This window comes from Moschus berezovskii, chromosome 24 (assembly GCF_049115385.1).
Source record: "Moschus berezovskii isolate FMDL1 chromosome 24, NW_MosBer_1.0, whole genome shotgun sequence".
NCBI lineage: Eukaryota > Metazoa > Chordata > Mammalia > Artiodactyla > Moschidae > Moschus > Moschus berezovskii.
Window position 1 is genome coordinate 58385048 of NC_142483.1, and position 27158 is coordinate 58412205.

At 43.7% G+C, this 27158-nt stretch overlaps 1 pseudogene; it reads left to right on the plus strand.

The window, feature by feature from the left end:
• LOC129547557 (mitochondrial carrier homolog 1 pseudogene) overlaps positions 1–25261 on the plus strand; it is a 52150-nt pseudogene extending 26889 nt beyond the window's left edge.
• Positions 25262–27158: the final 1897 nt, after the last annotated feature.

Sequence of the window (27158 nt, forward strand, 5' to 3'; positions counted from 1 at the left end):
ACATGTTTCTGAATATTATGTATAGCCCTCGTGGAAGTAAAAGTCCTTGACTTTGCCTAGTAACTAAACTGTTACTATTTGGTCTTGTTGGACTGTTTTCCTGGGTCTCTGCATTTTCTTGCTTCTCTGACTAAAGTTACTGTTTGGCTAAAGTTTCTCCACAGACAAAAGGAAGGCTGAGGACACGGGAGGAAGGACCACAGTGTACAAATGCATTAGTAACAAGGCCTGGCAGAACATGGCCAGGAAGGGAAACTCTAGTTATAACCCTAAATGGAGACGCCAGGTTTAATACTCTTTAGAGCTGCAAAAACATCCTTGACAGTTCCTTTTCAGTCTTTATCGCTCACACTTGAAAAGCTCATAATCCCCTGTTTTTTGACCCAGAAAACTCACCTTATCTGCTCTCCCTATTATAATGAAATTCAGAATATATTTGTTTCCCTCAATGCCAAAAACAGTATTTTAGCACATCATAAGAGATTGTTATATGCTCACAAAATATAATATGTACTAAGGCAAGAGAACCATCTTTCAAGTGGTCTTTGTTTTTGATCTGTAGAGGATTCATAGCTGAATTTAGGGAAGTGTTCTTTCTCCAAATAATTACAATATCTATCTAATTCTAGCTGAAACAAGCTCTCGTCATTCTGCTTATTCACACACCTACATGAGCAAATGCAATTTCCTTGAGATAAAGTATCTTGCCTGGATTGGTAAGAAAGAAATAGGGAAAGTAATTATTCAAAAAAACAGAAAACAAAAGAACCCTGGGCTTGCTTATTAGTTCTTTGGTACAGAGCCATGATTCGAGGTGGGGGGCTTGTTTCAGTGCACATCTTATGCTTGGCTTGGAAATAAATAAGGAACAAATGCACAGCTTATGGAGGTATAGGTACAGGAGATTTTCTTTTGATGATCAATTAATGCACATATTATGGTAGCCTTATGTATATCCATCCATCCATAAATATGAAATGATACTATAGCAACTTGCTTTTACTAATGTTGTTGCTGTTCAGTCATGAAGTTGTGTCTGATTCTTTTTTTTTTTTTTTAACCAATAGGCACAAGTTTCCCTGATGATTCAGTTGGTAGAGTCTGCCTGCATTGTGGGAGACCCAGGTTCGATCCCTGGGTGGGGAAGATCCCCTGGAGAAGGCAATGGAAACCCATTCCAGTATTCTTGCCTGGAGAATTCCATGGACAGAGGAGCCTGGTGGGCTGCAGTCCACGGGGTCACAAAGAGTCAGACATGACTGAGTGACTAACACTTTCCCAAGAAAATCAGCAAAGATGAAGATGATACCTTTCACTATCTGCAACACGTGGTCTTGGCTGGCCAGTGTCTGAAATCCCTTCCTACCTTTGGAGAATTCACCTCACTTTATAAATTATATGTATATAATTATATATATATATAAGGGAAAAAGAGACCTACTCCAGTTTTAGAAGCTGCAGTAAGACAGAAAGGATGAGACCTACATTCTATCAAATGGGCACAGGTGGCAGAGGCCTTGAGTCCAGAGTGGATCAATGGGCAGCACCCAGGGCTGGTGGTTGTGACAGCTGAGGACGGTGCTGATTCTCAGTGGGGACAGCCACGCTGTCCTCAGCAGATGGACTCAGTGGAAGGATTTGGTCTGGCATTTTTGGCTTCCATTTTCTTCTATTTTGCCAACTAGTTTTCTATTCCTCCAAGCACTTCAGTGATCTACCTAATGGGGTCCTACAAAGTTCCTCTTCAGTTTAAAAGACCCACAGATGATTTCTGTTGCTTGCCACCAAGAACTTCATTAACATAATTCTCTTATCAATGATTCTCCTCCCTAATGTTAATGTCTGGGCTTCTATTGTTGTGTCCAGCCCATACTATGGCGATTCATACTTTATATACCGGATTCTGTCCTGTGAAGCCCTTGAGGGCAGGCATCGCTTTCAGTTTTAATGTCTGGGCTTCTGTTGTTGTGTCCACCCCATACTATGGCGATTCATACTTTATATACCTGATTCTCTCCTGTGAAGTCCTTGAGGGCAGGCATCACTTTCAGTTTTTTCTGCCCATAACTTCAGTCAATAGCACAGTTCCTCACATATAGCAGGCACTTCAAAATGTGTGCAGAAGTGAATGGTGCCATTAAAATCCTTTTATTGTTTCCCAGGTAGGTAATGCACCTCACCCTTCGAAACTGAAATGACCGTATACTCTTTCATGTCTATTCTGGGAGATATTTTCTTATGTGCTTATGAATTTGTCTTCTTTACTAGATGATTAGCTTTTGTGCAAAGACTGAGTCTTAGTCAAATTTGGATCCAGTAACCCATGAATAGATTACTGGTGAATGTGGGCACAGATAAGAAAGCACAGAACCATGGTGAGGAGTTACATCTCCTGGCTCTTGCCCCAGCCATTTTCAATGCTCTGAAGCAACATCACACCTAGAATGGAAGTCCACTCTTTTTTAAGTTACGTTTATATCACCCATTTGGCCTATTGGCATACAAACAATTCTCCTATAAAACATTTATTCTAGCTCCTTGATGTAACCAAACAGGCCCCAGGAGATGAAGGAAGCTTAGAATATCTAATTTTAGAAAAATCAGCTGAAATTCTAGCATGCATAGAGTCTGTATCAAATAATTCTAGTTAATTATGCCCAGTATTGTATAGCATGTGTGCTGCTGCTGCTGCTAAGTCACTTCAGTTGTGTCCGACTCTGTGTGACCCCATAGACGGCAGCCCACCAGGCTCCCCCATCCCTGGGATTCTCCAGGCAAGAACACTGGAGTGGGTTGCCATTTCCTTCTCCAATGTGTGAAAGTGAAAAGTGAAAGTGAAGTCGCTCAGTCGTGTCCGGCCCTTAGCAACCCCATGGACTGCAGCCTACCAGGCTCCTCCGTCCATGGGATTCTCCGGCAAGAGTACTGGAGTGGCTTACCATTGCCTTCTCCGCATGTGTAGCTATCATCTAAATAATCTTGTCCACATACTTAAAGAAAATTATATTTATATCATCCCAACTCACATATTGAAACATCCACTACAATCTCCCCCTTAAACTATCCTTCTAGACCAATTGCCCTTTCAAGTAGTCGAGATGCTCAAGTTGTTCTGCAGGGATTACAAGGAACATAATTTTTTATTCTATATCCCTCTTGAGCTAATAGTGTCTGCCCAGCTGTCTTACATGTTTATTCAGCCTGTCTGTAGCGTGGCCCAGTGCAAGGAGGGCCAGTTTTGCTGCTAAAATTCTAGGTTTGAATCTAGGCTACCCCACCCACTGTCTGTGTGTCCCTGGACAAGTTACGAATTTCACTTCCCCTTGGTTTCCTACAAAGATGAGTGAGGTACCTTGCAGAGGTTTGTTAAACTTAAGTGGAAGATTGTATATGATTTTACATTTATAGGCACCTAGCAAGTGGTCACAGAAGTGAATGTTGTTATTATTACTGCGGTTGTTTTCAGGTATTAGGCTCAGTATTTTAATCCACATTACTTTTATTAAAATGTTTATTTTATTTTTGCTGTACTGCACAGCAGTGAGATCTTAGTTCCCCAACCAAGGATAGAACCCATGCCGCCTGCAGTGGAAGCATGGAATCTTAACCACTGGACGCCAGGAAGCTCCAATCCACCAATTTTTTTGTTAACTTTTTAAATATCTCACTGAAGTTTAGTTGATTTACAATGTTGTGTCAATTTCTTCTGGACAACCAAGTGATTCAGTTACACATTATTTTGTTGATTATGTACCACAGATTGTACGTAAGGCACTGTTCTCATTCCCATTTTACTGACAGGGAAGTTGAGGCTCAGAGAAGTTGAATAGCCTATCCTGAATCTCCCTGTTCATCCAGGATCCACATGTACCTCTCTTCACTCCCAAGACCTCCTGCTCTGTGGCTCCTGCTACTTCCTTTCGCATCACACGCTTCCTGCCCCCTCACCAGGTTCTCACTTCTAGATGGATGGGGCCACCACACTGCAGATCACAAAGTCGCCTCCAGCCTGTCACTTCATCACTCAGGTGCTGAATCACAGGCCTGAGCCTCACCTACCCCCTCCTCTGCCCGCCCGGTCCAGATGGTACACTGAGTCCCAGCACCAGCTCCCTCAGCTCTGGGAAGAGAATGACAGACCCTCCCAGTTTATTTATCAGAAGAGACCTAAGCCTTTAATAAATGACCACTTCAGAAACACAATTTCAGCGATCTCAGACAAGTCTATAACTGGAGATGGTATTGTCATTGGTGCTGATGGAGGGCTGACTGTATTTGCTCCTCCATCTTCTTGTGTTCCCTTCAGAGACCACAGAAATACAGCTAAAAAATAACTTAGCCATGCTGAGATCTCCACAAGGGTAAGCATTTCTGTGTCATTCCCTGCAAGAAGGCTGAGGCCATCCTTAAAACGGAAATGCCTCCTGCAATGACCCACTGGTGGCTTCCTAATGACCTGTTTCATTGTTAAATGTCTCCTTTTACCTGATAAATTATTGAACCATAGCATCAATTGTGTGTGAGGCTAAGAAAAACACCATGCTGCTGATCTTTCCAGAAACAGCTCCAGCCCTCACACAGCACTTGTTCTTTATTCTGCATTCTGGATTAGGTGACATGCCTGCTGACTTCAAGCTCCTTAGGGGAGGAACTTTCTGTTCTTTGCGCAACACACTTCATTATATGAGAAAGCTCTGTGTACCTCGAGAGTAGCACATAATTAAAACTACTCAGGAGCTAAAGCAAAAGACAGCAGAGAAAAATGTCATGTTTTGAGAAGTGAACGATACCATGGCTTCATGAATCTGAACATCACATTCATTTTAAATTAAAAACAGGTATATTATCAAACAGAGTGAAGTAAGTCAGAAAGCAAAAAACAAATATTGCATATTAATACATATATGTGGAATCTAGAAAAACGATGTACATGATCTTATCTGCAAATCCAAAGCAGAGATGCAGATATAGAGAACAAATATATGAATGCCAAGGGGGAAATAGGAAGGGGAAAAGTTGGGAGACTGGGATTGACACATATACACTATTGATACTATGTATAAAATAGGTAACTAATGAGAATTAGTTGTGCGTTAATTCTGTGCACAGAATTATATACTGTACAGCACAGGGAAGTCTACTCAATGTTCTATGGCAGCATGAATGGGAAGGAAGTCCAAAAAGGAAGGGATATATACATTCATATGGCTGATTCACTCTCCTGTACTCATGAAACTAACACAACACTGTAAAGCAACGATACTCAAATAAAAATTAATGTAACAAATAAACTATATTTTTAAATTCTGATAATTCACTCCAGGAAAGGCACTGGAGAAAAGCTTTGCATTGGCAAACAAAATTAGATGTAAAATAATAATTTATATGAAAAGAATGTCTTCAAAATTAGAGTACTCAGCTTTTGAATGGAGGTACTGTGGAGCCAATTAAATGATCCTTATGGAAACTCTATGATGACATGGGGCAGAAAGCAGTACATAAAATATTACCTGTTCTTGAAATTATGGCCACTCTTATATAGAAAAATGCAAATAGGATTTCCTAGATTTAAAGGACCTTACACTAACCACGTGGAGTGGAAGCAGTGGCTGCACGGTGCTGGAGCGGCCAAGAGGAGATACCCCATGTCCAAGGTCAGGAACAGCAGCCGTGAGGAGATACCCAGTGTCCAAGGTCAGAGAAACCCCAGAAAGATGGTAGGTGCTGAGAGAGGGCATCAGAGTGCAGACAGACTGAAACCACAATCACAGAAAACTAACCAATCTAATCACATGGACCACAGTCTTGTCTAACTCAATGAAACTATAAGCCATGTTCCATGCAGGGCCACCCAAGAGGGACGGGTCATGGTGGAGAGTTCTGACAAAATGTGGTCCACTGGAGAAGGGATTGGCAAACCACTTCAGTATTCTTGCCTTGAGAACCCCATGAACAGTATGAAAAGGCAAAAAGACAGTACACTGAAAGATGAAATCCCCAGGTCAGTTCAGTTCAGTTCAGTTCAGTCGTTCAGTCGTGTCCGACTCTTTGCGACCCCATGAATCACAGCATGCCAGGCCTCCCTCTCCATCACCAACTCCCAGAGTTCACTCAAACTCACGTCCATCGACTCGGTGATGCCATCCAGCCATCTCATTCTCTGTCGTCCTCTTCTCCTCCCGCCCCCAATCCTTCCCAGCATCAGAGTCTTTTCCAGTGAGTCAACTTGTCGCATGAGGTGGCCAAAGTATTGGAGTTTCAGCTTTAGCATCAGTCCTTCCAATGAACACCCAGGACTGATCTCCTTTAGAAAGGGTGCCCAATATTCTACAGGAGATCAGTGGAGAAATAACTCCAGAAAGAATGAAGAGATGGAGCCAAAGCAAAAAACAACACCCAGTTGTGGATGTGATGGTGATGGAAGCAAGGTCTGATGCTGTAAAGAGCAATATTGCATAGGAACCTGGAATGTTAAGTCCATGAATCAAGGCAAATTGGAAGTGTTCAAACAGATGGCAAGAGTGAATGTTGACATTTTAGGAATCAGTGAGCTAAAATGGTCTGGAATCTACTACTGTGGGAAAGAATCCTTTAAAAGAAATGGAGTAGCCATCATAGTCAACAAGAGAGTCCAAAATGCAGTACTTGGATGCAATCTAAAAAATGACAGGATGATCTCTGTTCGTTTCCAAGCAAACCATTCAATATAGCAGTAATCCAAGTTGATACCCCAAACACTAACGCTGAAGAAGCTGAAGTTGAATGGTTCTATGAAGACCTACAAGACCTTTTAGAACTAACACCCAGAAAAGATGTCCTTTTCATTATAGGGGACCGGAATGTAAAAGTAGGAAGTCAGGAAACACCTGGAGTAACAGGCAAATTTGGCCTTGGAGTATGGAATGAGGCAGGGCGAAGGCTAATATGGTCTTGCCAAGAGAACGCACTGGTCATAGCAAACACCCCCTTCCAACAACACAAGAGAAGACTCTACGCATGGACATCACCAGATGGTCAACACCGAAATGAGATTGATTATATTCTTTGCAGGGCAAAGATGGAGAAGCTCTATACAGTCAGCAAAAACAAGACCAGGAGCTGACTGTGGCTCAGATCATGAACTCCTTATTGCCAAAGTCAGACTTAAATTGAAGAAAACAGGGAAAACCACTAGACCATTCAGGTATGACCTAAATCAAATCCCTTATGATTATACAGTGGAAATAATAAATAGATTTAAGGACTAGATTTGATAGAGTGCTTGATGATCTATGGATGGAGGTTCATGACATTGTACAGGAGACAGGAATCAAGATCATCCCCAAGAAAAAAGCAATGCAAAAAGGCAAAATGGCTGTCAGAGGAGGCCTTACAAATAGCTGTGAAAAGAAGAGAAAAGCAAAGGAGAGAAGGAAAGATATAAGCATCTGAATGCAGAGTTCCAAAGAATAGCAAGGAAAGATAAGAAAGACTTCCTCAGTGATCAGTGCAAAGAAATCGAGGAAAACAATAGAATGGGAAAGACAAGAGATCTCTTCAAGAAAATTAGAGATACCAAGGGACCATTTCATGCAAAGATGGGCTTGATAAAGGACAGAAATGGTATGGACCTAACAGAAGCAGAAGATATTAAGAAGAGGTGGCAAGAATACACAGAAGAACTGTACAAAAAAGATCTTCATGACCCAGATAATCATGATAGTATGATCACTCACCTGGAGCCAGACATCCTGGAATGTAAAGTCAAGTGGGCCTTAGGAAGCATCACTATGAACAAAGCTAGTGGAGGTGATGGAATTCCAGCTGAAATATTTCATAAAAGATGATGCTGTGAAAGTGCTGCACTCAAATCTGGGAAACTCAGCAGTGGCCACAGGACTGGAAAAGGTCAGTTTTCATTCCAATCCCAAAGAAAGCCAATGCCAAAGAATGCTCACACTACCACACAATTGCACTCATCTCACACGCTAGTAGAGAAATGCTCAAAATTCTCCAAGCCAGGCTTTGGCAATATGTGAACTGTGAACTTCCAGATGTTCAAGCTGGTTTTAGAAAAGGCAGAGGAATCAGAGATCAAATTGATAACATCCGCTGCATCATAAAAAAAGCAAGAGAGTTCCAGCAAAACATCTATTTCTGCTTCATTGACTATGCCAAAGCCTTTGAATGTGTGGATCACAATAAACTGTGAAAGATTTAAGAGACAGGAATACCAAACCACCTGACCTGCCTCTTGAGAAATCTGTATGCAGGTCAAGATGTAATGGTTAGAACTGGACATGGAACTACAGACTGGTTCCAAATAGGCAAAGGAGTATGTCAAGGCTATATATTGTCACCCTGCTTATTTAACTTATATGCAGAGTACATCATGAGAAACGCTGGGCTGGATGAAGCACAGGCTGGAATCAAGGTTGTCGGGAGAAATATCAATAACAGATATTTATCAGATATGCAGATGACACCACCCTTATGGCAGAAAGTGATGAAGAACTCAAAAGTCTCTTGATGAAAGTGAAAGAGGAGAGTGAAAAATTTGGCTTAAAACTCAACATTCAGAAAACTAAAATCATGGCATCCAGTCCCAATGCTTCATGGCAAATAGATGGGGCAACTGTGGAAACAGTGTCAGACTTTACTTTTTTGGGTTCCAAAATCACTGCAGATGGTGACTGCAGCCATAAAATTAAAAGATGCTTACTCCTTGGAAGGAAAGTTATGATCAACCTAGATAGAATATTAAAAAGCAGAGACATTACTTTGCCAACAAAAGTCCGTCTAGTCAAGGCTATGGTTTTTCCAGTAGTCATGTATGGATGTGAGAGTTGCACTATAAAGAAATCTGAGCTCTGAAGAATTGATGCTTTTGAACTGTGGTGCTGGAGAAGACTCTTGAGAGTCCCTTGGACTGCCAGGAGATCCAACCAGTCCATTCTAAAGGAGATCAGTCCTGAATGTTCATTGAAAGGACTGATGCTGAAGCTGAAACTCCAATACTTTGGCCACCTCATGCGAAGAGTTGACTCATTTGAAAAGACCCTGATGCTGGGAAAGATTGAGGGTGGAAGGAGAAGGGGACGACAGAGGATGAGATTGTTGGATGGCATCACTGACTTGATGGACATGAGTTTGGGTGAACTCTGGGAGTTGGTGATGGAGAGGGAGGCCTGGTGTGCTGTGATTCATGGGGTCGCAAAGAGTCGGACATAACTGAGCGACTGAACCAAATGACTGCCTGACTGAAACTAGCCATGAGGCAAAAAGGAATTAGGGAGCATATGCATACCAGGAGCTACAGTTTCCCTTGTTAATCAGGAGCTGATTTCCCTCTTTATCCTACAGGATAGGATGGGTTGTGCTGCAGTAACAGAGCAGCCCCCGCAGCTCTATGACCACACAGACCTTGTTTCTTAACCCAATTCTCTCCAGTCCCACTGTCTGTCAAGGTAGTGCCTTCCAAGAGCTGTGGTTCAACACTCATATCCCTTTCATCTGGAAGAGCTGTGCCACCTGGACTCAGAGCTTCCTGGGTTGCTCAGGCAAGTTGGAGGATGACCCAGAAGATGTGCCCTGCTGTTACGGATCAAACTGTGTCTCCTCAAAATTCATATGTTGAAGCCCTAGCCTCCCTTCGACTGTATCTGGAGGCAGGACCTGCATTTTGACTGATGTGAAATGAGGTCCTAAGGATGGGCCCCCTCTGATGAGGGTGGTGCCCTGACAAGGAGCAGAAGCAGCACGAGGCCCATTGCTGGCTCTCCTGCTCTGCCCACCTGTGGACACAGCGAGGTCACAGCAAGCAGGTGACCATCCACAGCCAGGAGGACAGCTCTCTTCAGAAACCCAGTCTGCCAGCTCCTTTTTACCGTGACTGTGAGGAAACAGACGTTTATTGTTTTGCTTTGTTTTTTGTGTGTTTTGATGTGGATAACGTATACAGTCTTTATTTAATGTGCTGCAATATCACTTATGTTTTAGTTGTTTCTTTTTTGTTTGTGGCCACAAGGTATGTGGGATCTCAGCTCCCCAACCCAGGGTTGAACCCTCAGCCCCTGAAGTCGTAGGTGGAGGCTTACCCACTGGACCACCAGGGAGGTCTCAGAAGTCTGTGGGATTTTGTACTGGTGGCCTGAGCTAACTGCTAACACACCTGCCTCAGCTGCGGGGTGGCAGACAATGTGTCTGACCCCAGACCATCCATGGGAACTAGTGATCTGGCTCTGCCTCGTTGCACTAAGGCCAGAAGCTGTGTTGCTTGTTCACCCAAAAGGGAAAGGGGAGCATCAGTGAGCACTGACAGGGTTCCCACACCGCCACACACTCCTCAGTGAGGCCCAAACTTGCTCTGAGCTGGGGAGAAAACAGACAGGATTTCAGGAAAAGAACAAAGAGCAGGAACCCGTAAGGAATTTGTGTCACTTCCAATCCTCTTGGATTTAGACCCCAGGTACAGGAAGTGTGTGAAATGGGTCTTGAAATTGTGGATACTTCTGAGAATAGATGGCTTGATTATGAATATACTCTGAGGTCTTTGAACACAGGAGTTTCCCACGGTCCCAGGTGTGGTCAGGACGTGAGGAAGCCACACCGGGGCATGTGAGGAACTGATCTCCAGGTGCTGACAGGGATTTGGGAAGAAGACTGAAGCAGAACATTCAAGAATCAGTGACAGCCCAAGACTGGACATAAAAATAAGCTCAGGACAGAGTAAGCAGTTGGCCCAGACCCTCCGTTCACGAGGGGAACGCTAGCGTCTTTTCCAGGCTCCCTGGTGCTGGGTCCTGCAGGACAACATTAACAGTAGAAGATGCTGACAAGGGCTAGGATTTACGGCTTCAATAAGGACAGTGGGATCCACGATCGCAGAGGCCATGTGGCATTACTTAACAAACAGAGGCAAGATGGATGAAACTGCCTTGAGGAAACGCAAAGCCAGAGTGGCAACCAGGGAGTCTTGACCCACGAAGATCTGTGACCACAGAGCACAGACCACAGCATCTCAGCAACAGGGTCTGGCATGGCAGGACAGCCTCCCCTAAGCGGAGAAGACATTGCTGCCCTTATTCCATAGCTCTAAAAATGATGTACAGCATCTGGTGAGTCTCTGTGAATTTTAGAGGCAACTCATACCACACTTGGGAATATTGTTCTAAGCCATTTATCAGGTGATGCGGAAAGGGGTGATCAGAGCAAGAGAAGATTCTGCAGCCATTCCAGGGTGTAGGGCGAGCTGTCCTGTCCCTGAGGCCATAAGACTAACAGATGTCATGGTGTTAGGGACACTCCTGCTGAATAAGAACGCAGTGTATCAACCCTGACAAGCCTCGACAGAACAGTCTAGTGCATATACCTTGGATTCTAGAATAAGGCCATGTTTTAAGCAGGAGCAACTGTTGGAAAACAGTTCCTGGAGTGCTAAGAAGCCCTGAAAGTGAAAGTTCACTCAGTCATGCCTGACTCTGTGTGACCCCATGGACTGTAGCCCTCTGGCTCCTCTATCCATGGAATTCTCCAGGCAAGAATACTGGAGTGGGTTGCCATTTCCTACTCCACGGGATCTTCCTAATCCAGGGGTCGAACCCAGGTCTTCCATACTGAAGGCAGATTCTGAAGCCCTAGGAGAATCTTAACAGCCTGACCAGGGAACACCAAGGAAGCGTGTGTCTGGGTTGCTCATTATGAACTGATACTATCAGATCCATCAAACCATAATGTAGAGTGGCTGCAGCAGTCCTTCATATGATGAAAATGGTGCCTCCAGGACCAGGCACAGACGGGTCTTGGAGGCACAAAGAACTTACTGGAGGAGGTGGCCCATCTCTCAACTCATGTGTTACATCCTCAGGGGGACACTGATCCTAGAAGGAGACACATGGGTCCTGACAGATGGGTTCTGGGTATGGGTGCTGATGCTGCCCTACAGAAGCCTGGTCTGAGGTGACCTGGAGGGAAGTCCTCCCAGCGGACAAAGGTAAGAACAGGAAATGTGGTCTTTGCTTTGTACGGAGAAAGAAATAACCCGAGTTGAAATGTACAATAATATCCAAATCTGGGCATTGCTGAATGTCTCTTCGTATTGGTCAGGTGCCAGGAAAGAGTAAGACCAGCAGAGCGGAAACAGACACAGGGGTGAACTTGTTGCAAGGACACAAAACAAGCTCATTTGTGTTTCGTGCTGGAGCTCACTCTACCGTGACCATTGCCCCAGAGCCTGGGCAAAGGGCTCAGGAACAGAGTTGTTATGTGTTGGTGACGGCAATGGAGGTGGTGCATGGGTCACACAGCAAGGAGCTCCTCTTACCAAGGTCACCATTGAATACTCAGCTGCCAGGAGCAGAGTCTGATGCACTGTCTCCTGACGAGAGCTGCCAGCCACTTCCCAGTAGACTGATTTATTAGATGATTCCTATCTAGAATTTTACTTGCTGGAATTGATACCTACTCCAGATATGAAACCACCTTCCTGGCCTACAGTTCCTCTGTTGGAACCTGACAAGTCAGGCTTTGGGCTTTCCAGGTGGTGCTGGTGGTAAAGAACCTGCCTGCCATTGCAGGAGACAGAAGAGACATGGGCATGACCCTTGGGGTCAGGAAGATCCCCTAGAGGAGGGCATGGCAACCCGCTCCACGTTTCGTGCCTAGAGAGTCCCACGGACAATGGGGCCTGGTGGGCTGTGGTCCTTAGGGTCACAAAGAGTCAGATACAACTGAAGTGACTTAGCGCAGACACAGCACATTCAGAATATTACTTACTGGAATCAATACCTCTTCCAGACACGGGATTGCCTTCCTGGCCTACAGTCCCTCTGCTGGAACCATGCACAGACTCACAGAATATCTTTAGAGCTGCTTATGATACCAATCATCGCCAACTAAAAGATACTTTTTATGGCGATGGGCATTTGATCACTTGATCCACCATATATCATATCACTCAGAAGCAAACGGCTTGACAGCATTGGAGTGGCTCACTGAAGTCTCCCATAAGGCCTGCCTCAGGGACAACAGCCTGGGAGTCTTGGACATCGTGCTCTGAGGCTTGGTGCTGAATCAGTGGCTGATACACATGGTGCTTCGTCCCCAAAAGCCGGAGTCAATGGCCTGGAATGGCACCAAGGGACGCAAGCCAGACAGAGAACACTTCCCACGCCCAGTTTCTAGCTTCTGAAATGTGTTCTTCTTGTTCCTAAAATGTTAGATTCTGCTGGGTCGGATTCCACATAACCTTAACCTATAGCTACCACCTTGCCATGTGGGGCCTCCTCCTTACAGTAGAACATCAAGCAAGTAAAGGCATTATGTTGGCAGTCCTGATTGATCCCATGGCCACGCGGAGGGAAGGATGTTGTTACACAATGAGGAGCCCGAAGGAACACAGTACGGTACCTCGGGGCTTCCCTGGGGCATTGTTTACTGCTTTTGCACTCCATAATAACTGTCAATGGGAAACTGCAGAAACCATGGTTCAGGAAAGGTAAAACAACTGGGGACTTACGTCCCTCAGAGATGAAGCTCTGAGCTACCCGACCAAGCAAGCAACGTGTCTGCACTGCAGTGCTCACTAAAGGCGAAGGAAATACACAATGAGAGGGAGAGATAGCAGTGAATGTTAATTGCGGCCCCAGGAGGAGCTGCAGAAGTAACAGCTGAAGCTAATTCCACAGACCCTCGTGTTTAAGCATTCTGTAGACTTGGAGGGGTGACCACAGCCTGGAAATCTCTGTGAATGTTAAAGATGGTGGAAAGCATGAGGAGACTGAGGTACTTCCGTGGACACACTATAGTGAGTAGCTCTGTACCCTAATTCACATCTTCCATCAAGCCATTTACTCCAGCCATTGGCGCAACAACAGGCTTCTACCTGGAAGCTTTCCCTGCCATGACACGTAACAGCACATCACTTCAGCTGCGCGGCTGCTCCCCTGACTCTGCAGTATAGACCAGCTGTAAGAACTCACTTGGAACTCACACATGGAAATCCTGAAAGTGCAAGGGAGCTAACACTTGACAAGGAAACACTGAGAGATAGTAGATGAGAAGTGTGGATAGAGAAACGCTCCTCTCGGGCCTTTTGGTGGACAGTTCTGAAACACCTGATCCTTCAGAGGGATGTGGCAGAATTCATCACTGATAGCCTGAAGAAGGCACACTTCCACAGTATAATCCAGTTCTGATGATTCAGTGATCAAATGACAAATAATTGAAAAATAGAGAAAGGGTCTGAATGGACATTTTCTCCAAAGATATACTTAATGGTCAATAAGCACACAAAAGGTGTTCACCATCATTAGCCAGGAAAGGCAAACCAAAGCCTCAATGTGATATCAATTCACACCTCCTACAATGGACAAAATCAAAAAAGCAGACAATAACAAGCATTGCCAAGAATGTAGGGAAACTGAAACCCTCATTCATTGCATGTTAGAATGTAAAATGGTATAATCGCTTTGGAAAACAGGCCAGAAGTTCCTCAGAAGGTTAAACAGAGTTACCATGTGACCCAGCAATGCCGCTCCTAGGAATATACCCAAGAAAGTTGAAAACACGTGTCCACACAAAAGCTTGCATACTGTACCAAAGTTCCTGGCATCCTTACAATAGCCAAAAAGTAGGCACAACACTCATGTCCACCAGCCGGTGAATGAATAATTAAAACGTGGTTTGTTCATACAAGGGAGTGTTATTTGACAATAAAAAGATGTGCAGGGCTGACACATTCTGAAACATGGCTGAACCTTGAAAACATGCTCAGTGAAAAGCTGGTCTCATGTGCTTCCCCCGACATGGAACAGGCAAATGCGCAGAGACAGAAAGTAGATTGGTCGTTACCAGGACCAGGTAGAAGGGACTAGTAAAGGAAACAAGGCTTCTGTTGGGATACTGAAAATGTTCTAAATTTGACTGTGGTGAAGGCTGCACAACTGTTAGGGAAATTAATAAATAGTCTCCTTTAGGCTTCAGAGACAAAGCACAGCAGGCCTCCGACCTCGCTTCTAACCTGCCTGGACACTGCACTGTGAGAGCCCTGCTGCCTGCTGTGAGTACACCATAGATAAGACAGGGGAGAGGAATCTTGAGACCCTGGAGGGGGTCTGGTCAACCAAGCCCCAGGCTTAACATTCCAAGTTTTATAGGACAGAACTGCATTAACATGAAACCAGACAGTTTGCTCACAGATTGATGATGATATCACATTGCACCCTGGGATGATAAGCAGGAACCCTGAACTGCAATTCTAAAAGTCTCACCCATGGAGTAGACGGGCTGCCTGGGACCTTTTCAAAATTGCAACTCCAGATATGCTGTGACACAGGACTTTCCAGCACTGTTCGAGTCTGGATGTTGGTCAAAACCCAATTTGGTGATGTATCGTCTGCTGTTTCTATTTCTCTTTTCTTTTAATGTTTGTATATTGACAGTAAGCTAGATAATTCTCTAATAAATATTGGTATTACTTGTGTATAATGAGTGGCTTATTTTGTTAACAAATCCTTTGAACCTGAGATGAAAGTGAAAATTTTCTGCAAAACAACAACTTTGAATACACAAAAACTATGAAATTATACATTTCAAATGGAAGAACTTTATGTTATGTGGATTATATCTCCCAAAAAAGGCATTTTTTATTTTAAGAATGAAGACACTAAAGAATTGCACTCTTGTCTTGGCTTTTCCTCTAAGACTGTTTTCCTCTCTCTCTTGAGTCTATTCCCTGGATCACCCTTCATAATGAACTAGTTGCATGCAAGCCCTGATTCAGACTTTGCTTTCTGGGAAGAAGGCAGGATGGACATAGGTGTCTGTGGAGTGAGTACATTTCTCCTTGGAGAAAAAAGTGAACAGGTGGTACCACTACCAACATTGTCACCTAGGAAGACACTCAAGGTTTTTGCCTATTTTACTTTCTTGTATCAGTGGGATAAAGAGCAAACCTCATATCCATTCCTATTTTCTCACAGCCTTTCCTCTTGGAGAATTTATGAACCCAGGCAAATACAGTATCACTTACATGTGCAATCTAAAATATGACACAAATTAACTTATTTACAAAAAAAACAAAACAGACTTAGATCATAGAGAAGAGACTTGTGCTTACCAAAGGGGAGCAGGGGGTGAGGGAGGGATGGACTGGAAGTTTGGGATTAGCAGATGCCAACTAGTATATACAGGACGGCTAAACAACAAGGTCCTACTGTATAGCACAGGGGACTATATTCAATATTCCATGAAAAACCATAACAGAAAATATGAAAAAGAATATATATATATATACACACTCACTCATATACATATAACTGAATCACTTTGCTACACAGCGGAAATTAACACAGCATTGCAAATCAACTATGTGCTCTGTCGCTTCAGTTGTGTCTGACCCTTTCCATCCCTATAGACTGCAGCCCACAAGATTCCTCTGTCCATGGGATTCTCCAGGCAAGAGTACTGGAGTGGGTTGCTATTTCCTTCTCCAGGGGATCTTTCCAACCCAGGGATCGAACCCTCGTCTCTTACATCTCTGCAGTGGCAGGTGGGTTCTCTACCACTAGCACCACCTGGGAAGCCCTTCAGTAAAATTAAAAATAAAAAAGAATTAGGGTAAGAAAATGTACTGACATTAATTTAGAGTTTGTTTGTTTTTTAAAATCCTGGGATAGGAATAAATAAGAGATACTTGTCCCTTCCTCATCTCTACAAGTCTTGAGTTCTGAGCCTGAGTAACATACCCCATTTTAAGGATACATTACTTTTCTGTTGTAGAGTTCTCAGGCATTCAGACAACTACCAGTTACCAAAGTTTTCATTAGGGGGAAGGACAGACGGAAGAGAGAATCTATTCTAGGGAGGACAAGGGGAAGGGACCTGTCTGATTCTGGATCTACGACATGCAGAATGCACTCACCTCCTGCAAAGTCTAGAGCAGGACTCTATATACATTTTCTGCAGAACAGTTTCTTTGTTTTGACTTTGTGGGCTACAAATCTCTGTCACAACCACTCTTCTCTGTCCTTGGAGTGGGAAGGCAGCCAAAAACTGCTGTAGACAATAAAATGGAATGAGCATGGCTGTGTTCCAATAAAACTTTATTTATGGAAACTGCCTTTCCTATCAGGGAAATTGTAATTTCTTATCATTTTCATGTGCCATGAAACATTTTTCCTGTTTTTATCTTTTTCAACCATTTAAAACCAAAACCACTCTCCACTTGTGGGCCAAATGAAATGGGTAGTGAGAGAACTTTCAGGAGGAAGTAAGTATCACTACCCTTAGCCAAGCTGCAAACTGGGGACCAGAGATAGGGCCCCTTGTTCATGCCTGGCATGGAGCAGAACACTCACTCCAGATGGACAGTGGTGCCTGGGACAGGGCCTTACTTGGGTACTTGTGTCTATGCTGGGGGCTGGGTATCATCCAGAGGCCCACGCCATGAACCCCAGGTTTTACTAAGACCCCCAGTGAAGGGAAATATCACCCAGGCTGACTTTGAATTGTTCTCCTCCATTCAGACAACAGGTTTAAAGTATATTTAATTTCCTTATTTTTTTTTTATATTTTATTGAAGTATACTTGAGATTGGGCTTCCCCGGTGGTGCTAGGGGTAAAGAACCTGCCTGCCAATGCAGGAGACTTAAAAGACATCGGTTCAATCCTTGGGTCTGGAAGATTCCCTGGAGGAGGGCATGGCAACCCACTCCAGTATTCTTGCTTGGAGAATCCCATGGACAGAGGAGCTTGGCGGGCTATAATCCATGGGGTTGGCAAGGACTCAGACACGACTCAGTGACTTAGCACACATGCATAATTGATAAAGAATGTTGTGTTAATTTCTTCTGGACAGCAAAGTGAGTCAGTTATACAACTACATACATTCTTTTTCATATTCTTTTCCATTATGGTTTGTCATAGGATATCGAATGCAGTTCCCCGTGCCGCTATTTTAATTTTTTTAATTTGAAGTTTATACAATCCAGTTCTGAAAAACGGTAATGTCAAGTTTCTATATGTCCTCAGAAAAAGGCCAATGTACCTGGTCCTGAAGGAATATCAGGTCAGGAAGAGTCTAGAATGTGAACCCAGAAACAGAAACTCGCAGCTCAAGAAAGTATTTAATATCGACATAAAGTGACCTCTTTTTTTTCCTCGGCTAAATCCTGTCATTGCCAGAGGACAGCCAACTTGCACCCTCTGAGACTGGAAGCACAGCTTAAAGCTGCTTACCACAAGGGCAGACTTGCTTTGAAATCTAGAGCTTTATTTAGGAATGCATATCAATTCATATTCTCCTCCAGAGCCTAGCTGTGTGTGTGTTTTAATATAAAAATTGCATGTTAAACTGTTTACCATCAAAGAAAACCGGTGCTCCTTGAAGATGCATAGTGTTTACCCTGCAGCTTTGAGAACCCCCAGGCAAACCACCTTATTTCCCAAGGGCACACACCCTGTATCTGAGGAGCGATAAAGCACATCAGGCTACAGGTTTCAATCAGGCTCCGGAGACTCAGTTTTCATGAACAGAGTGTGATTGATGTGGGTTTCGAGACCCCATCCTCTGGGACAGGACACTGGTTCTCGAAGTGTGGCCCCAGGATCAGCTGCAACATCACCTGGGAACTTGATGGAAATGTAGTCTCGACTGCTCCACAGGATCCCTGGATCATCAGTTCTGAGGGTGGAGCCCAGCACCCACTTCCAGGGGACTGTGATGCCCCTTCAAGCCTAAGAACTGCTTCTGCAGTGGAAGAAGTTGGAAAGAGCCATAAAAACCTTTTAAAATTTCATTACTTCACCACTGAGCCATGAAAAACAAGGAAAACGTTCTATTTGCAGCAACATGGACGTACCTAAACATGATCATACTCAGTGAAGCTAGTCAGAGAAAGACAAATCATATCGATACCACTTACATGTGGAATCTAAAAGAATGGTGCAAGCAGAGTTCCTTACAAAACAGAAATAGACTCATAGACAAAGAAAACAAACTTATGGTAACCAAAGGGGACAGCTAGGGAGGATGTTAGATAAATTAGGAGCATGGGGTTATCAGATACACAGTACTATATACCAAATAGATAAGTGACAAGGAATTGCTGTATAGCACAAGGAACTATATTTAACATCTTGTAATTGGAAGGACTGATGCTAAAGCTGAAACTGCAATACTTTGGTCACCTCATGCGACGAGTTGACTCACTGGAAAAGACTCTGATGCTGGGAAAGATTGGGGCGGGAGGAGAAGGGGACGACAGAGAATGAGATGGCTGGATGGCATCACCGACTCTGTGGACATGAGTTTGGGTGAACTCCGTGAGTTGGTGATGGACAGGGAGGCCTGGCGTGCTGTGATTCATGGGGTCGCGGAGAATCGGACATGACTGAGCGACTGAACTGAACTGAACTGAATAACCTATAATGGAAAAGAATCTGAAAAAGTGTGTATATGTATACATGCACACACACCCCCCCCACACATATATATACATACATATGTACCCTGGTGCCTCAGTGTTAAAGAATATGCCTTTACAGAAGATGCAGGTTCAATCCCTGGCTCAGGAAGATCTCCTGAGAAGGAAATGGCAACCCTCTCCAGTATTCCTGCCTGGGAAATCCCATGAACAGCAGAGCCTGGTGGGATACAGCTCAGTCAATTCAGTACAGTCACTCAGTAGTGTCCGACTCTTTGCGACCCCATGAACTGCAGCACACCAGGCCTCCCTGTCCATCACCAACTCCTGGAGTTTACCCAGACTCATGTCCATTGAGTCATTGATGTCATCCAACCATCTCATCCTCCGTCGTCCCCTTCTTCTCCTGCCCTCAAACTTTCCCAGCATCAGAGTCTTTTCAAATGAGTCAGCTCTTCACATCAGGTGGCCAAAGTATTGGAGTTTCAGCTTCAGCATCAGTCCTTCCAATGAACACCCAGGATTGATCTCCTTTAGGATGGACTGGTTGGATCTCCTTCAGTCCAAGGAACTCTCAAGACTCATGGGGTTGTAAAAGAGATGGACACGACTTCGCAACTATAATAACAACAAAAACAGTTATATATTTGTGTGCGTGCATGCTCAGTTGTGTCTGACTCTTTGTGACCCAATGGACTGTAGTCCACCAGGCTCCTCTGTCCGTGGGATTCCCCAGGCAAGCATACTAGAGTGGGTTGCCATTCCCTTCTTCAGGTGATCTTCCCAACAAAGGGATCAAACCTGGGTCTCCTGCATTGCAGGAAGATTCTTTACCATCTGAGCCACCAGGGAAGATATGAAGTCAAGTCGCTCGGTCATGTCCGGCTCTTGCGAACCCATGGACTGTAGCCCACTAGGCTTCTCCATCCATGGGATTTTCCAGGCAAGAATACTGGAGTGGGTTGCCATTTCCTTCTCCAGGAGATCTTCCCGACCCAGGGATTGAACCCGGGTCTCCTGCCTTGTAGGCAGATGCTTTACCATCTGAGCCACCAGAGAAGTGTGTGTATATATGTGTGTGTGTGTATGTGTGTGTGAATCACATTGCTATACACCTGACTAACACAACATTGTAAATTCTTGCTGTTGTTCAGTCACTCAGTCTTGTCTGACTCGTTGTGACTCCACAGACTGCAGCACACCAGGCTTCCTTGTCCTTCACCACCTCCTGGAGCTTGCTTAAACTCATGTCCATTGCATCAGTGATACCATCCAACCATCTTATCCTCTGTTGTCCACTTTTCCTCCTGCCTTCCATCTTTCCCAGCATCAGAGTCTTTCCCAGTGAATCAGCCCTTCACATCAAGAGGCCAAAGTATTGGAGCTTCAGCCTCAGCATCAATGCCTCCAATGAATATTCAGGGTTGATTTCCTTTAAGATTGACAGGTTTGATCTTCTTTCAGTCCAGGGGACTCTCAAGAGTCTTCTCTAACACCACAGTTCAAAAACATCAATTTTTCAGCACTCAGCCTTCTTCACGGTCCAGCTCTCATATCCATATATGACTACTGGAGAAACCATAGCTCTGACTGTACATACTTTTGTTGGCAAAGTAACAGTAATTGCAAATTGACCATATTTTAATTTTAAAATGGTTATTAAAAGACCTTCATTGTGAATGGCTCCCTCCTGCCTCATCTTCCCCATCAGTAGAATCTGGGCATCACCTTGCTCTCAAAATTGCCTTGAGAATTAAATCAGATCCACCCAGACATCCAGAAAACACCAAACACAGCACCTGGTGATCAGAAGCCTCAGCATGAATGTTGTTTTCATCCTTTTCCAACTGGAATCACATATTAAATTTGAGGTATATAAGTACAACTGCAAGTAATGATCTATTTCCATGAGATGATATGACAGATGTGGCTGAAACATCTCCCCAGGAGACACCTGCACCACAGCCATCCCTCCATCTACATCATTTGCATATTCCTGAAATTTTAAATCAGGTCATTATCAAAGTTGAAAAATATTTAGGCTAAAATGTACTGGTGACAAATCAATTTTTCCAGCAGCATATTTTTTCTTTGATTTTAAGAGTTTCTTTGGGAGCATTCATTTATAAATTATCCAATTTAAAGCACAAAAAAATTTCTCTGAAATACCAGCTTCAAAGAATAGCAAATTGTAAAGGGCACCATTTGCTTATACATCCCAAATTGAGAAAAATCTTTGAAAGTTGCCTTCTGGTTTCCCACAAAATCAAGCTATACCCACTTGTCTTTATTCTCACTCTTCCTTCCTCATTTATTCAGCCAAACTGTTCAGATAAAAGATAAACTTTGAATAGCTATCACAAAACAATTCAGATATACAGAGAAAACAATATGCAAACAGACAAAAGAAAACTCTTTATGCATAGGGGAGTTATATAAATGGGTTTCTCCAGTTTTCCTCTTTTTAATAAGAATACCTTTGCATGGAATGTGGTAATCTACATGGCATACATATAAGAATGCATACATATGTGTTCCTACGCCTGCTGTCACTAACAAACACATACACACAAACGCTACTTTCCATATAACAGATAAAGTAAACCTTAAGACCACAGGCTCTCAAATATTGAATTTTCAATTACTTGGGAAAGAATGAAAGGAAACTTATGGACAAAAACTTGGCTCTGAAAATAAATGAAATAACCTAGATAATTTTGAGGTTATGACCTAGGGGATAATTGAGGTATGGACCTATTTTAGTTGACTTAACAGAATAACCTGTTTTCAATTTTTTTTTTTTATTTTCTAATTTTTTCAGTACCACTACACCCTGGAGTAGAAACTATTTATAAATCATCAGTGAATTGGTTAATTCTGAGTACTTCCTTTAGAACAGGCTTTCAAAGGGCCTTCATGAGGCAACATTTTGCTGACCTGCTTCTGATGACTGTACACTCCTATATAGAACTTGGACTCTGCATTTTTTTTTTATGTGAACCATTTTTAAAGTCTTTATTTATTGAATTTGTTACAGTGATGTTTCTGTTCTGTATTTTGTTTTTTTGGCACCAAGGCATGTGGGATCTTAGCTTCCTGACTGGGGTTTGAACTCACAGCCCTTGCAGTGGAAGCACAGAGTCCTTCTTAACCACTGGATCACCAGGGAAGTTCCTGGACTCTGCACGTATAAAGCATTATCTTATGTCATTTTGTCTCTCCTTGACTAAATTTTTTCCATGTCTCAATCTATATGAGATTATGATATTTCAGAAGCAAAGTTCAGTTCAGTTCAATCGCTTAGCCATGTCCAACTCTTTGCAACCCCATGGACTGCAACATGCCAGGCTTCCTTGTCCTTCACTATCTCCTGGAGTTTTCTCAAACTCATGTCCATTGAGTCAATGATGTCATCCAACCATCTCATCCTCTGTCGCTTCCTTCTCCTCCTGCCCTCAATCTTTCCCAGCATCAGGGTCTTTTCCAATGAGTCAGTTCTTCACATCAGGTGGCCAAAGCATTGGAGCTTCAGCCTCAGCATCAGTCCTTCCAATGAGTATTCAGCGTTGATTTCCTTTAGCATTGGCTGGTTTGATCTCCTTGCTGTCCAAGAGACTCTCAAGAGTTTTCTTTAGGACCACAGTTTGAAAGCATCATTTCTTTTTTTTTTTTTTTAATTTATTTATTTTAATTGGAGGCTAATTACTTTACATTATTGCATTGGTTTTGCCAAACATTGGAGCTCAGCCTACTTTATGGTCCAGCTGTCACATATGTACATGACTACTGGAAAAACCATAGCATTGACTATATGGACCTGTTGGGCAAAATGTCTCTGATTTTTAATACACTGTCTAGATTTTTCATAGCTTTTCTTCTAAGAAGTAAGCCTCATCTATGAAGTGAGGGCAAAATAGTACTCTTTGATATGAGGTGTGTGTGTGTGTTAGTTGCCAGTCATGTCCAATTCTTTGCAACCTCATGGACTGTATAGACAGGCTTCTCTGTCTGTGGGATTCTCCAGGCAAGAATATTAGAGTGGGTTGCCAGCTCCTTCTCCAGGGGGTCTTCTTGACCCAGGATCGAACCTGAATTTCCCACATTGAGGCAGATTCTTTACCACCGTCTGTGCCACCAGGGAAGCCCTGATATAATAGTCATGAGGGTTATATTAAATAATTTGTCCATATGTATTACTTAATAAATGTAAGACATTATTAGAAATAGCTTTCCTGCTGTTGATGGATACACTTTGTCATTTTTCTATCTCTCCCAAGAGAAATTAAGATTCTAGGTTGACAACTGATACAAACATTCGCCTGACACTGATTCATGCATTCAACAATTTGTGTTTGTGGAATGCCTATCGGGCACCCAGTCTGGTAGAACTCATAGTCTAATGGGAAACACAGACACACAGGTAATTAAGAGTTCGTGTTGGGAGGAGAATAAATAAGGCATAACGAGAAACAGAAATGGTTTATTTCACAGAGGAATCGGGGCTGTCGAGGTAGATAACTTTTTAGGAATCTGAGATAAGGTGAGCTCAGCTATAAATAAGAGACACTTAGAAAAAATGTTCTGGGAATATCCTCATGGTTATATCTCCTGCCCAATTAGCAAATATTTTTGAGAACTTTCTTTTTGCTAAGAACTGCAGATACGTGCATTTCTGCTCTAAAATTAAATACACTTTACTAAAAAACTTTGCATCCTGCATTATGGGGAAAAAATAGGAATGGGGGAAATTCAATCAAAACTTAAGAAACTTTGGAATAGAACTTTAACACACATACTAATAATTGTAATAAAAGTTATTAGTGGAAGTAAATCCTCAGCGTCACTTGAGCTTACCCTCTCTCAAGCCCTGTACCTTGGAGTTTGCTCTCCTCCCCGACAGCCTCTTCAGAGACGTAGGGCCTGAAAACATTTAAGAGGCCAGTTTAATCAAAATTAAAACTACAGTTTGGGCCCTGGGCTTGCAGTGGCGCCCAGGGCTACCCAAGGGTGGTGGGAGCCAGAGCAGGAGCTGAGGTGGGGTTCAGGCCTGCTCTCAGTCCACACCCATGCATCCCCGCACAGCCGTGTGCATCCCCACCCTCAGCCTGGAGGAGGCGCCGTTGTTGAGGACCGGGACCTTGGGGACCGTCCCTGACCTAACCACCGAGGTCTTTTCACGGCGCTGGGCGCCAGCATGATGCTGCTCAGCCCCCTGCTGCTCTACGTGAAGCTGCTCACCAGATGGGACGTGAGCCCCCACCATTGGGACCAGTGTGCTGGGGAGGAAGGTCCTCTACCCTCCAAACTTCTTCACCTATGCCAAGGACACTGCAAGTGGACAGTAAGATAGGCTCTCCCAAGGCCTGAACCTTTTGCTGACATCTACCAGCCTCTCCACTGACCTGGGCAGCATGAAGGTTTTTCCTCCGGATGTGATGGAGAAGGTGTCCAACAAGGATGACACGGGGACTTCTCTGAAGAGGGGAGAGACGGAGTCCTCCTAGATGATGCTGATATAGACCATGTCCCGTGTGTCGTTCCATCCCCTGGGTGTCATCTCGACACCTGCTTGGTCCATTTCATGGGGCCAGAGGCCAAGCACAGCAGAGAGTTGAGCTCCACTGGCAGGATTTTCAAAGAGGGCTGCTGAGATGTCTTTGTCAGTTTAGTCCCTCACCTCCCGAGAGACTATAACCTGCTAGGCCCTCCCTCAGTGCATACCTGGTGGATGATCACTCCAGTCAGACTGACCATCAGGAGCCAACCCAAAATTGTGATGGGGATGCCAGTGAGCATGCTGACTTCTCTCTTCCTGCTGGTGGGTGGAACCCATGGCTGTGAACAACTGTGGGCCGTAGGCGCCTCCCCTCTCACTCCACAGGGTTCAAGTCTGGATCCACTGCTGGAAGGACCTGAGGGGGTGGGGCCAGCTTTTTTGCAGCACCCCCCGCCTGCCCCCACACCTTTCTACAACCAAGTGTCATCAGAATCCTGCTTTGCCCAGAATAACATGAACCACTTGAAAAAACACCGCAGCCCCTAAACAATAAGGACCTACAGTAAAGCACAGGGAACTAATTCAATATCTTATAATACTGAAAAAGAATACATACATAGATATAATCGAACCACGTTGCTATACACTTGAAACATAACATTGTAAATTGACTCTATCTCAAGTTTTTTTTTTTTTTTTTAAATTTACATACAGACAAACCCATACTGTCTCAGTCTGGCCACCATGGATGAAGTCTGATAATCTCTGAGCACCTTTAAGACCTCCAGCCCAGTTGGTCTCTAGGTTCCACATTTGCCCTGTGCCTGCACAGAAGCAGGGGCTGGGTGGGGGTTAACCTGAGCTCAAGTGGCTTGGCCACCATTAGACCTGGGGAAGCAGGTAGGGCTTGGGAAGTGGGCAGAATCCCCTTCAGGTCAGTTCAGTTCAGTTGCTCAGTCTTGTCCAACTCTTTGCGACCACATGGACCACAGCTCTCCAGGCTACCCTGTCCATCACCAACTCCCAGAGCTTGCTCAAATTCATGACCATTGAGTTGGTAATGTCATCCAATCATCTCATCCTCTGTCATCCCCTTCTCCTCCTGCCTTCAATCTTTCCCAGCATCAGGGTCTTTTCCAATGAGTCAGTTCTTTTCATCAGGTGGCCAAAGTAGTGGAGTTTCAACTTCAGCATCAGTCCTTCCAATGAATATTCAAGGCTGATTTCCTTTAGGATTGACAGGTTTGATCTCCTTGCAGTCCAAGGGACTTTAAAGAATCTTCTCCATCACCACAGTACAAAAGCATCAATTCTTCAGTGCTCAGCTTTCTTTATAGTCTAACTCTCACATCCATGCATGACTACTAGAAAAACCATAGCTTTGACTATACAGATCTTTGTGGTAAAGTCAAGTTTCTGATTTTTAATATGCTGTCTAGGTTGGTCATAGCTTTTCTTCCAAGGAGCAAGTGTCTTTTAATTTCATGACTGCAGTCACCATCTGCAGAGATTTTGGAGCCAAGAAAATAAAGTCTCTCACTGTTTCCATTGCTTCCCCATTTATTTGCCATGGGACCAGATGCCATGATCTTTGTTTTCTGAATGTTGAGTTTTAAGCCAGCTTTTTCACTCTCCTCTTTCATCCTCATAAAGAGGCTCTTTAGTTCCTCGTTTCTTTCTGCCATAAGGGTGGTGTTCACCAGCATATCTAAGGTTATTGATATTTCTCTCTGCAATCTTGATTCCAGCTTGTGCTTCATCCAGCCCAGCATTTTGCATGATGTACTTAAGTTAAATAAACAAGGTGACAATATACAGTCTTGATGTACTCTTTTCCCAACTTGGAACTAGTCTGTTGTTCCTTTTCTGGTGCTAACTGTTGCTTCTTGGCCTGCATACAGATTTCTCAGGAGGCAGGTAAGGTGGTCTGGTATTCCCATCTCTCTCAGAACTTTACACATTTTGTTGTAATCCACACAGTCAAAGGCTTTAGCATAGTCAATAAAGCAGATATTTTTCTGGAATTCTCTTGCTTTTTCTATGATCCAACAAATTTTGTCAATTTCATCTCTGGTTCTTCTGCTTTTACTAAATCCAGCTTGAACATCTGGCAGTTCTCTGTTCACATACTGTTGAAGCCTAGCTTGGAGAATTTTAAGCATTACTTTGCTAGCGTGTGAGATGAGTGCAACTGTGCAGTAGTTTGAACATTCTTTGACCTTGCATTTCTTTGGGATTGGAATGAAAACTGACCTTTT